Source organism: Bubalus bubalis, chromosome 1 (genome assembly GCF_019923935.1).
Source record: "Bubalus bubalis isolate 160015118507 breed Murrah chromosome 1, NDDB_SH_1, whole genome shotgun sequence".
In the NCBI taxonomy this organism is placed as follows: Eukaryota; Metazoa; Chordata; class Mammalia; order Artiodactyla; family Bovidae; genus Bubalus; species Bubalus bubalis.
In genome coordinates, this window is record NC_059157.1 from 102,842,546 (window position 1) to 102,853,100 (window position 10,555).

The 10,555-nt window shown below is 41.2% G+C and overlaps 1 long non-coding RNA gene across 1 annotated transcript; it reads right to left on the minus strand.

The window, feature by feature from the left end:
• Nucleotides 1–5,901: 5,901 nt before the first annotated feature.
• LOC102390503 lies at nt 5,902–10,234 on the minus strand. Its single transcript, XR_003108890.3, has 4 exons — nt 10,008–10,234; nt 9,751–9,901; nt 7,509–7,935; nt 5,902–6,086 (listed from the first exon to the last, which is right to left on the minus strand). It is a non-coding gene; the product is annotated as an uncharacterized LOC102390503 (long non-coding RNA).
• Nucleotides 10,235–10,555: the final 321 nt, after the last annotated feature.

A 10,555-nucleotide genomic window follows, 5' to 3' on the forward strand; every position in this document is an offset into this window, starting at 1 on the left:
AAGAGTCCAAAATACAGTACTTGGATGTAATCTCAAAAATGACAGAATGATCTCTGTTTGTTTCCAAAGAAAACCATTCAATATCACAGTAATCCAAGTCTATGCCCCGACCTGTAGTGCTGAAGAAGCTGAAGTTAAATGGTTCTATGAAGACCTACAAGACCTTCTAGACCTAACACCCCCAAAAGATGTCTTTTTCATTATAGGGGACTGGAATACAAAAGTAGGAAGTCAAGAAACACCTGGAGTAACAGGCAAATTTGGCCTTGGAGTACAGAATGAAGCAGGGCAAAGGCTAATAGAGATTTGCCAAGAGAATGTACTGGTCATAGCAAACACCCTCTTCCAATAACACAAGAGAAGACTCTACACATGGACATCACCAGATGGTCAATACTGAAATCAGATTATCTGTGATAGCCATCTTCTTTCCAAGAAAATCTGTGTCTTTAGCTGATTCCAGGTCACTGTTTCTGCCTCTTTCCCCAGGTAGAAGTCAGTGAGCATCCTCAGGTGTTTCTCTGTCTCAGTGGTTGGCCAGGTGGCCTTGGAGAGCTGATAAACACATAAACACTACCAACTAATACCAAAGGCTTTTAGAGTCACAAGTAAATTACAAAGCCTCACAAACTGCCAACTTGGAGGGAAATTGGGGGTGGCAAATTGGAGAATCTTTCCTCCCTTTGAGCCTAGCTGCCCCGTTTCCACATGGCTTGCAATTTTAGTATTCTCTATCTACTGTTCTTTGCAGAGATACCTATCCAGTAACCACCCCTCCTCCTCCCAAAACACACACACACACACACACACACTCATCACCTCCTCCACCACCACCACCACCACCACCACCACCTCCTCCTCCTCCTCTCTGTTTTTCATTTTAAAGGCTTCTCCTGAAGCTTGGCAGGGTCTCCCCGAGGGCAGGGGATGGAGGAGGAGCAGGCTCTGGTTTCAAACAAAAGCAATAAAACCTGACCTCTGTTAGTTTAAAGAAATGTCCTGATTTTAAATAATCTAATCCAAATATTTTGAATTACTTCTTTTTACTGAATTTGTTGTTTTCCTAGTTGATAATAGATTTAAAATATCTTTGTCTATATTATCATGCACTTGTATACACTGAAGGAAGCATTTATGGAGTTTTAAAAGTTCATTTATTATGAAGTCCAAAATTTCCCTTTATTAGGAAAATTTATGAAAGATTTTTAAATGGGCAGAGACTACTAGGTGTTTCTACTTGTTTTCTCCTCCTATTGTAAAAATTACCAAAACGTAGTGGATGAAAACACAAACTTATCATCTGGTGCTTCTGGAGGTCAGATTTCAGAAATGGGTCTTATTGGCTCAAAATTAAGGTGTTAGCACCCTCTGGGGGATCCAGGGGATAATCTGCCTTTTCCAGCTTTTAGAGACCACCAACATTTCTTGACTTGTAGCCTCTTCCTATTCAAAGCCAGCAGCATAGTATCTTCAAACCTCTGACTGTGACCATCTCCTCTGCATTCCTTTTCCACTTTAAAGGTGGGTTGTACTGCACCCACCTGGATAACCCAGGACACTTTTCTTACATAAAGTCATCTGATCAGCAAACTTAATTTCCTCTGCAATCTTAATTCCCCCTTTCCACATAACATATTCAAAGGTAATTAGGACATGAGCATCTAGGGCAGGCGGCATAATTTTGCCTCCCACAGTATTCTTTCAACAGAATGCTCATTGTTATCTATGTATTGTACACTCCGGAATTACCTGATTTTATACAAATATTCTTGTTTTTTGACAAGGTTATTTCACAGCTCTGTAAACTGGAGAAACTGAGAGCAATGCAAATAATCTTGTCTCTATAGCAATACAAATGAATTATATCTAATAGACATGTAATTTATTTATTCTCTGTAAAAAAGTTAATTCCAAACTATATTTTACTGCTGGATATTAAGTAGTTCTATGTCACTTAGTAAATTAAGCTTTGCATTGCTGATTACCTAAATATGTGTCTGTTCTTCAGAGTTTTCTTTGAATCAGTTTTAAACATCTTGCTAATTTCTTATTATATTACATCTCTGGCAGGTGTTCATTTTTTTTATCTGTATAAGAGTGATGATTTTATCTTTTAAAAATTAAAGTTTAACATCCTTAAAATCACCCAATAGCTGAAAACTATCTATCCAGAAAATATACCAGAAGCTGATATTCTTTAGAATAATATTTTCCAATGTGTGCTCATTCTAACACTAATTCTGCAAGCATTAATAAATGTTCTGTGAAAAAAATGGTTTAATTAAAATAATTTGCTTGAAGTCTTTTATTCACAGAAATTCTCACAGGGCTAGTATTCCATGTGAAACATTTTAGGTTATTCTATTTCAGATTACTGGATTTTTGTCACATTGTAAACTAAAACCAGTCAATTTTAAGGGAAATCAACCCTGAATACTCACTGAAAGGACTGATGCTGAAGCTGAAGCTCCAGTATTGGTCACCTGATGTGAACATCCAACTCATTGGAAAAATCCCTGATGCTGGGAAAGATTGAGGGCAGGAGAAGAGGTTGTCAGAGGATGAGATGGCTGGATGGCATCACCAATACAATGGACTTGAAATTGGTCAAACTTCTGGAGATGATGAGGGACAGGGGAGCCTGGCGTCTTACAGTCCATGGGGTTGCAAAGAGTCAGACACGACTGGGCTACTGAACAATAACAAACTAAAACCAGTAGCCAAGCCTCTCATACAATTATAATGTTCACATCAAAACAAAAATTTATTTTCTTGGTTTCTTGGCCTCAATTTACCCAGCTTCAAAGGGCTCTTGTGTGTGTTTAATCTGCTCCAAATCAAGAGGATCAAAAAGTGTACCTCAGAAGTGAGTCTATCTCTGATTTTCATTTAATCTGATTTATTTTTTAGATATTCAAGAGATTGAGATTGGACTTTGAGAGCCAAATTATTGATTTATAATACATCATCAGTGACTCAAATGCTGTTGCTCTTTAACTAAGCTTCCACCTTCCTGCTAACAGAGGGCCTGGTAGCTGATAGGCATTGGTAACTCCTTGATGACCTTGAATCAGAGGGGAGATATGCAGTCTTTCAGACCAATAAACACTAACATTATTAAATGTTTACCATTTGCCAGGCCTTATGCTTAACACTGTGCATAACTTCATTTAATATCTGAGCTTGCAGTATCATTATCTTACTAAAGAAGAAACCAAAGTGTGGAGTCAGTGAGTCATTTATTCAAAGTCACATGACGCATGAGTGGTTGAGCTGGGACTGAAGCCCACACATATCAAGCATCACAACACTTAATCCTTTAGCTGATTGCTGCCAGATGTATTTCAGATTTCACAATTTTTAAGATTTTGGAGAAGTAAACAATTCATTTACTGTCTATGAAAACACCCCCTAGCTAGGGGTTGAGAAGCAACTTGTGATCAAACATATGAATATATCTATATCACAAAATATTACATTGAGATAAATGAAGGCTATAAATTGCCTTATATCAATTCATATCATCTTTTGTCACTAAAAGAATGGTAAAACAGCTTCCATTTTCAGAGATTTCTTAAATTTTGGAATTCTTCATAAAGGATTCTGGACCTAACTTCTTTTCAAGTGCCTAGCTCTGTTCACTAAAGTTAGTATCCCTCTCTTTCCTGGATAGTGCAGACAGAATACTGGTGATCCTTATGCTTTTGTTTTTGGTTTTGTAAGCCACCAGTTTTCTAATACCAGGTGCCTTTTTTAGTCAGGGTTAAAATGTAATTAGCTGGTAAGATAAGCTCCAGGCCTCTGGTTTCATTCCCCTTTTTCACCACTGCCCCACATGCAGTGCTCAAGCAACTGGACATGTCAAGAAGGACTTTGATTGAGCCACTCTATTAAGGCTGTTGTCTCTTTTGCCCCGTATCTTCTTTCTTGGGAGTCTGCTTGCCTCTGCATACCTGCTGCAGTGGATGACCAGGAGCAGCTCCTTTCTGAGGCCCACCCTGCCCTGAGAGCATGTCTGGTGGGGAGTTTAAATAGATCAGTCTGCCACAGCCCTAAGGTGATACACACCAGCCCTCCCTTTCACTTGACAAGCTTTTGTACTGCCTTTCCTTGGCATCAGTGTGGTACACTTGAGAAATCAGAGGCATTAATCTAAGCCCAGAAGAAAATGGACAAAACAGAACTTTAGCAAATGTAGCAGACAGAGGCCTCTGCAACCTTGTCCTGAGCCACAGGCCACCCCGTTGGAATTTGGGATACATGTTCACAGAAGCAAATGTATGTGTTCTGGTCTTGTACTTGATGTCTATTTCTCATATGACCTTCAGAGGAAGGTGGCCATAGCCAGACTGTTTAGTTAGGTCCCTGGACAAAAGCTGTTTCATTATCATTGAGACATTATTTATAAGGATAGTTCTCTAGGTATGGGCTTTCTTAAGTCACATTCCAGACCTGCTGTCTTCTATTACACCTTGAATTTGAGTGTTTTTATACTTTCTCAGGCCCACATTTATAGGAATGTTTTGGGGTTAATTCTGAAGATAGCTCGTTGCATCCACTTATGTGTTACATTTCACTAGTTTAGCTCTCAGAGGGTAACTGTGCACTGGAGTTGGTATTCAAAACTGGAATGGCACAGGTACCAGCCAATCAAGACAGACAGCAATACAAACAACAGAACGGGTGGTGTTATCCATGCTGGTGGAACCTCAGCCTGACTTGTGTGTGTCTGTGTAAGAAGCTAGCCTATGATTCTATTCTAGTTTCTACTCTTTATTTGGCCTATTTGTGAACTATGTCTTAGGTAATATCGAAGAAGGGCAGTCAGAAAATTTCTATGGCAATAAAACCATTCTAATATATGCTGCAGTGGGAAGAAATAAAGAACAAGTCAATGATGGTGCTAATTATTCTTTCTACCCACTTATGTGCAGTAAGAAAGGAGCTCTTTTCTAGTAGCAGCTGATACGTCTCTCTGAAAGGCAGGATGTGGCCTCTAATAATCTACATTTACCTCTAAGAGGATGAGTCCTAAGAGACTGCATCAAGCCTTCAGCTCACAAAGAATTGTTGTTTTGACCATTCAGGTCATTCAGTCCAGAAAGCTCCAAAAATACATCTCCTAACCCTGCTGACTATAACTGTTACCACCTGAGCTGGTCCCCAACACGTGTCTTCCTCCCTAGTGTCACTCGTGCCAATAGAATGAGACCAAGTTTGATCCAGAAGTAAAGGACAGTTTCTCTCTTTGATCAGGGAAAATGGTGAGGTGTGAGCCCTCACCCTGGAAAATCCCATGGACAGAGGAGCCTGGAAGGCTGCAGTCCATGGGGTCGCGAAGAGTCAGATATGACTGAGCGACTTCACTTTCACTTTTCACTTTCATGCATTGGAGAAGAAAATGGCAGCCCACTCCAGTGTTCTTGCCTGGAGAATCCCAGGATTGGGGGAGCCTGGTGGGCAGCCGTTTATGGGGTCGCACAGAGTCGGACACGACTGAAGCGACTTAGCAGCAGAGCCCTCACCCTAGAGCACTTGCTGTTCCCTCTCAAAAGCTATGGGGTGGCTACTTCATCAGGATACCAGACAGCGTTAGCTAGAATAGGGCCGAGCTCTCGCAGGGCTGTGCCATTCATGCTCCAGATCGCACAGTGGGGCACAGCGTCTCTGGACACCATCACTGTCGCATCTTGAATCTCAGTGTTGAATGCAGCTACTTTGCGAGGAACTCTGGCCTGAAGTGGAGAAAGCAATGGCACCCCACTCCAGTACTCTTGCCTGGAAAATCCCATGGACGGAGGAGCCTGGTGGGCTGCAGTCCATGGGGTCGCGAAGAGTCGGACACGACTGAGCGACTTCACTTTCACTTTTCACTTTCATGCATTGGAGAAGGAAATGGCAACCCACTCCAGTGTTCTTGCCTGGAGAATCCCAGGGACGGGGGAGCCTGGTGGGCTGCCGTCTATGGGGTCACACAGAGTCAGATACGACTGCAGTGACTTAGCAGCAGCAGCAGCTGGCCTGAAGCGCTGGCGGCAAGGCTTCTGCACGTGGCACCCTGTAGGCAAGTGAAACTATAGGAAGCCCTGAGTAAAGAAAAAAGATTAGAACTTATTTTATTATCTATTTTTATTCCTCAGGATTGTTAAGGGGCTTTATTAGTTACAAATCTCTCCTCTGTCTTTTGTCCTGCTCCTCATTCTTGAGGGGTACTGAGTGGCAAAGGTCCATATCCCATAGCTAATTCCTGCTGATTTAGTGCTACGGTTGGCATAACTGTGGGGAGAGGAGCAGAACTTCTCCCAGCCTTTAGATAAGTTTGATTATCACCAGGCCAGAGCTCAACTGTTCATGTCCCTGAGCACCACCATTTGGAGTTTCATAGTTATGCATGGCTTACATATTAGCAGGGAAAATACTGGTCATTAAGGGGCCCAGGAAAGACAAAAAGCAAGTGATGCTATGGAAGGTTTGTTTTTCCCTATTCCAAATTTGTTTAGTCAAATTAGACTGAAGAGTTTAACGTGGAGCCTGGTGTCACTGGTCTCCGTTGCCACAGTTGCTGTTACCTTTTCTATGGTGACAGTGTGATATATGCTTCGTATAGCCAAGGTCACTAGCACTCTTAGGAGTGCAATGATTCCTGTAATTAGTAGTCCTTTACTGTTTCAGGTTGAGTGTGACAGATCCAACAATCAGTAACGTTCTATCTGTCCTAAATATCCCTGGTCATACTTTTTTGTTTTTTGGAAGCGAAGCTTCAAGTCAGAGGGAGGTTCAAACAAGTCATCAAAACATTGCCTCAGGTTGTCTCTCTGAAGGTTGGGTTCGGGGGCCCTCCTTCACTCGAGTATGATGTGCCCTCAGAGTGATCCCCTGTAACCTCAAGGCAGAGGGGGTGATTAGGATCACCAGGTGGTGTCCATTCCACTTGGGAATAAGCTGATCTTGTGGGCTGCCTATTTTCCAGGTATTTAGCTTCATCCAGTCTCCTAGCCAGAAAGGATGGTGGGCCAAATTTGTGGGTGCAGGCAGCACATGGTTACCATATTCCATGAGAGTCTCATGTTTTCCTCTATCTGGAGGGCATATTGAATTATTCCATTTCAAGAGGGTTAAAGTGTCCTTTCTATCAGGCCTGGAGAATGAGTCCACCACGTAAGTTCAGATATACTTTATTCCTTGGGGCTAACCACATATGGAGCAGGGCAATTGAGAGTAACTTAATCTAATTTTCTTGAGTCTCCTGGCATAGTTTGGTTAAGGTTCATTTTAAGGTCTGATTGGATCTCTCTACTTTCCCCAACGATTGAGGTCTCCAGGCTGAGTGCAAGGTCCATTTTATGCCCAGGGTACTTGGTATCCCTTTTGTCACTTGAGACATGAATATTGAAGCATTATCAGTTTGTAGGGATCTTGGGAGCCCAAATGTGGATATTATCTCTTTCAGTAATAATTTAGCCACTTTGGCTGCCAATTCAGTTCTAGTGGGGAACACTTCTACTCACCCTGAAAATGTATCCACTAGAACCAGAAGATACCTGAAGTTGCCCAATCAATCTGCCAGTCTTTCCCAGGATATGTCCCTCTAGTCAGATGGATCTTATGTGGAGGCCTCCGATGTGTCTGACGTTAGGGCTGTTCATTGTACAAATGGAACATATCTCAACTCTCCAATTGATTACACTTCATGTCAGGAGTTACCAGGACCTCAACTGAACAAAGACCCGGATTTGATCCCCAGGTGGGGAAAATCCTCTGGAGAAGGAAATGGCAACCCATTCCAGTATTCTTGCCTGGAAAATCCCATGGGAGGAGCCTGGTAGGCTACAGTCCATGGGGTCGCAAAGAGTCGGACCTGACTGAGCGACTTGACTTGACTTCACTTCCTTCCGTAGTGTATTCCTTGATAAGCTTCCCTGATGGCTTGACAAGCTGCAGTTTGGGGAAAGAAATATTGCTCACATTCATTAACTAGCCATTCAGGGTCTCCTAGATCTCTTTCAAAGCCCTGTTTCTGGGCTTTGTCTAATCATTCCTTTATGTAGACTGGGAAGTAATTGGTTGGATCTGGCCTCTTAGGTAGGACCTGAGCTCTAAGATTGAGGTGTGGGCTATCAGCTCAGCCTTTGTGCAAAAGTCCCTAGGAGGTAGGCTTTGTGCCTCCATGACTTGGGTTTGGGAAGTCACTGCATATCCCACTAATCCTTTTCCCTCTTTCATAAAACTGCTCCCACCTGTGAACCATTATGCATCAGTGTTTGGAAAAGTCTCATTTCTCAGGTTGGGGCAACTGGAATAGATCATGTCTGTGGTTTCTTTACAATCATGCTCCATCCAGGACCTCCATTTCTGTGGTAGCAGGGTGATAGGATCTAACATGTGACAAATTTTATGGTAGTCACTGTGTTGTCTAAAAACACAGGTTGAACTTCAATTGACCTTCCAGGGGACAGGCATCTGTTCCCTTAGAACTGAGCCTTGTATGGAGTCCATATAGTGACTGCCTGACCAAATGTTAACTTTCAGCCTCCTTTAGCAGGGTTGTAATAGCTGTTACTGCCCATAGGCAAGGAGGCCATCCCTTAGCAGTCTGAGCTAACTGTTTAGAGAAATAAACAACCAGTGCAGTAAGGAGTCCATTGCTGACTTTTTCTTTCAGTTCATGACAAGATTATACAGCAATTGAGAAGAGCATTTAGAAACTTTTTCAGCAATTTGTCACAATAATTTTAATTTCCCTGAAGCTATTCATAAAAAGAGAGGGGTTTATACTTTGAGCATTCATCCATTAGCAGTGAGAATTTTAAAAAACTATTTTTTTTACTTCAGGTAGTTTGAGGAACACTATCCTCACTTGCAGTTTTCCAGTCGCCCAAGCAATGCTCTTAATCCATAATTATGTGATGATTAATTCTGACTTCCGATTAGTAATGCCTAGAGTGCAGCATCAAGTACAATGTCCAATAAAAATAATCCATCACTGAATATCAGTATAATTTTTGTTTCTGCTAACTTTGAAAATTTCTCATTTTAATTTTTACAATCATATAGGATGGGAAAGAAAATATTACCTACATTTTATATGTGATTTTACTGAGTTCAGAGATAATGTGCCCTCTCAGAGATGACAAGCTGAAGAGGGCCAGGAGAGGGTAGAAAGATTGTTTACTGAGTTAGTGATGTTGAAGAAATTGCTTAATCTCTCTGAGGTTTACTTTCCTTATCTGAAGCAAACAGATAGTAATACTTGCCTTGCAAGTTGAAGGCTACACAAAAAAAAAAGAGAGAGAGAGAGAGAGAAAGTGGTAATCACTTTAAAAATTGTATTATTTGTCCTTGTCAAAGATCTCTTCATTAGAACTACAGGTAAAACTATGGTATCTCACAAAAGTAGGAGTTTTTCCAGGGCCTGGCACTAATCAAATTTTCAATAAATATTAGTGGGATGAATGACTAAATGAACAAACACAAATTTTTTCTTCTGTACTAAATCCCTTTTAATGTTCATAGAACTTAACCAAGAGGAACATAATCCCACCAATTCTGTTCCCTATTACTATGTCACTTACTATTTCTGGGACTGTGTCCAAAGATACTTGGATTTTGGATACTCAGTTTTGCAATCTTCAAACTCATATTAATTAAAGAACTCATTTTTCCAAACTAAGTTTTACCTAGAGCTCCATTTTTAAAGCAAACAATAAATATCCTGGTGACAGAAACAATGTGGTGTGGTTCTTGACTTACTTAGCCTCCCTTGGGCCTCACGATAGCCTCTGAGACACCTTCTTAGACCTCTAGGGCACAGGCTGAAAACCACTGTCTTTCTAATAGTGGGCAGTATGAACACTTGGCAGTAGAAGCAGGCTTAACCAAAGTGACCAGACTGGCAAGAATTCTGTAAGTTAGAAAAAAATAAAAGGCAAGTTAGACATTTAGAAGCATAATTATCTCTCCTGAAAATCTCTAAAAAGTGATGGCCCAAAATCAATTATTACATTTACCTTTCAAAGTCCAACCTATAGTGAGTCACCCATAACCTTCCTTTGTTCCACCCAATTATGCTTGCTATTGCTTTAAGAGAAGTGCAAATTTTCCTGTTGAGTACTGTGGTTTTAGTTGTTCGGTTGATTTCGTGACCATCCAGGGGTCAGCTTTACTGGAATTCAAAAACAGGAAAACACAAGAAACCAATGAAGAAGTTACAAAGCTCTTGATAATCTTTGGACCTTACAAGAGTCAGGTAGTTGGAAATACTGATCTGATGAATCAGAAGAAGTGCACTTTTGGGGAAGTAAAATGAGATCTCTTCAGCAAAAAATATTTGAAAGAACATGTTGTAACATGTCAGGTTAGGTTCCCGGCAAGACATCAAAGGCCCCAGGAAATTTGCCTTGGCTACAGTGGTTGGTACTGCATGGGGAGGTTGGGCAAATGAAGACTCTGAAAAGGCAGAGTCCCAAGGGCTCATCCACAATTCAGAGTGGGTTCATATTCCTCTTAGGTCAGCTGTCAAGATGAGGAGTTTAGTTTTAGCCTTGTTGAATTCATA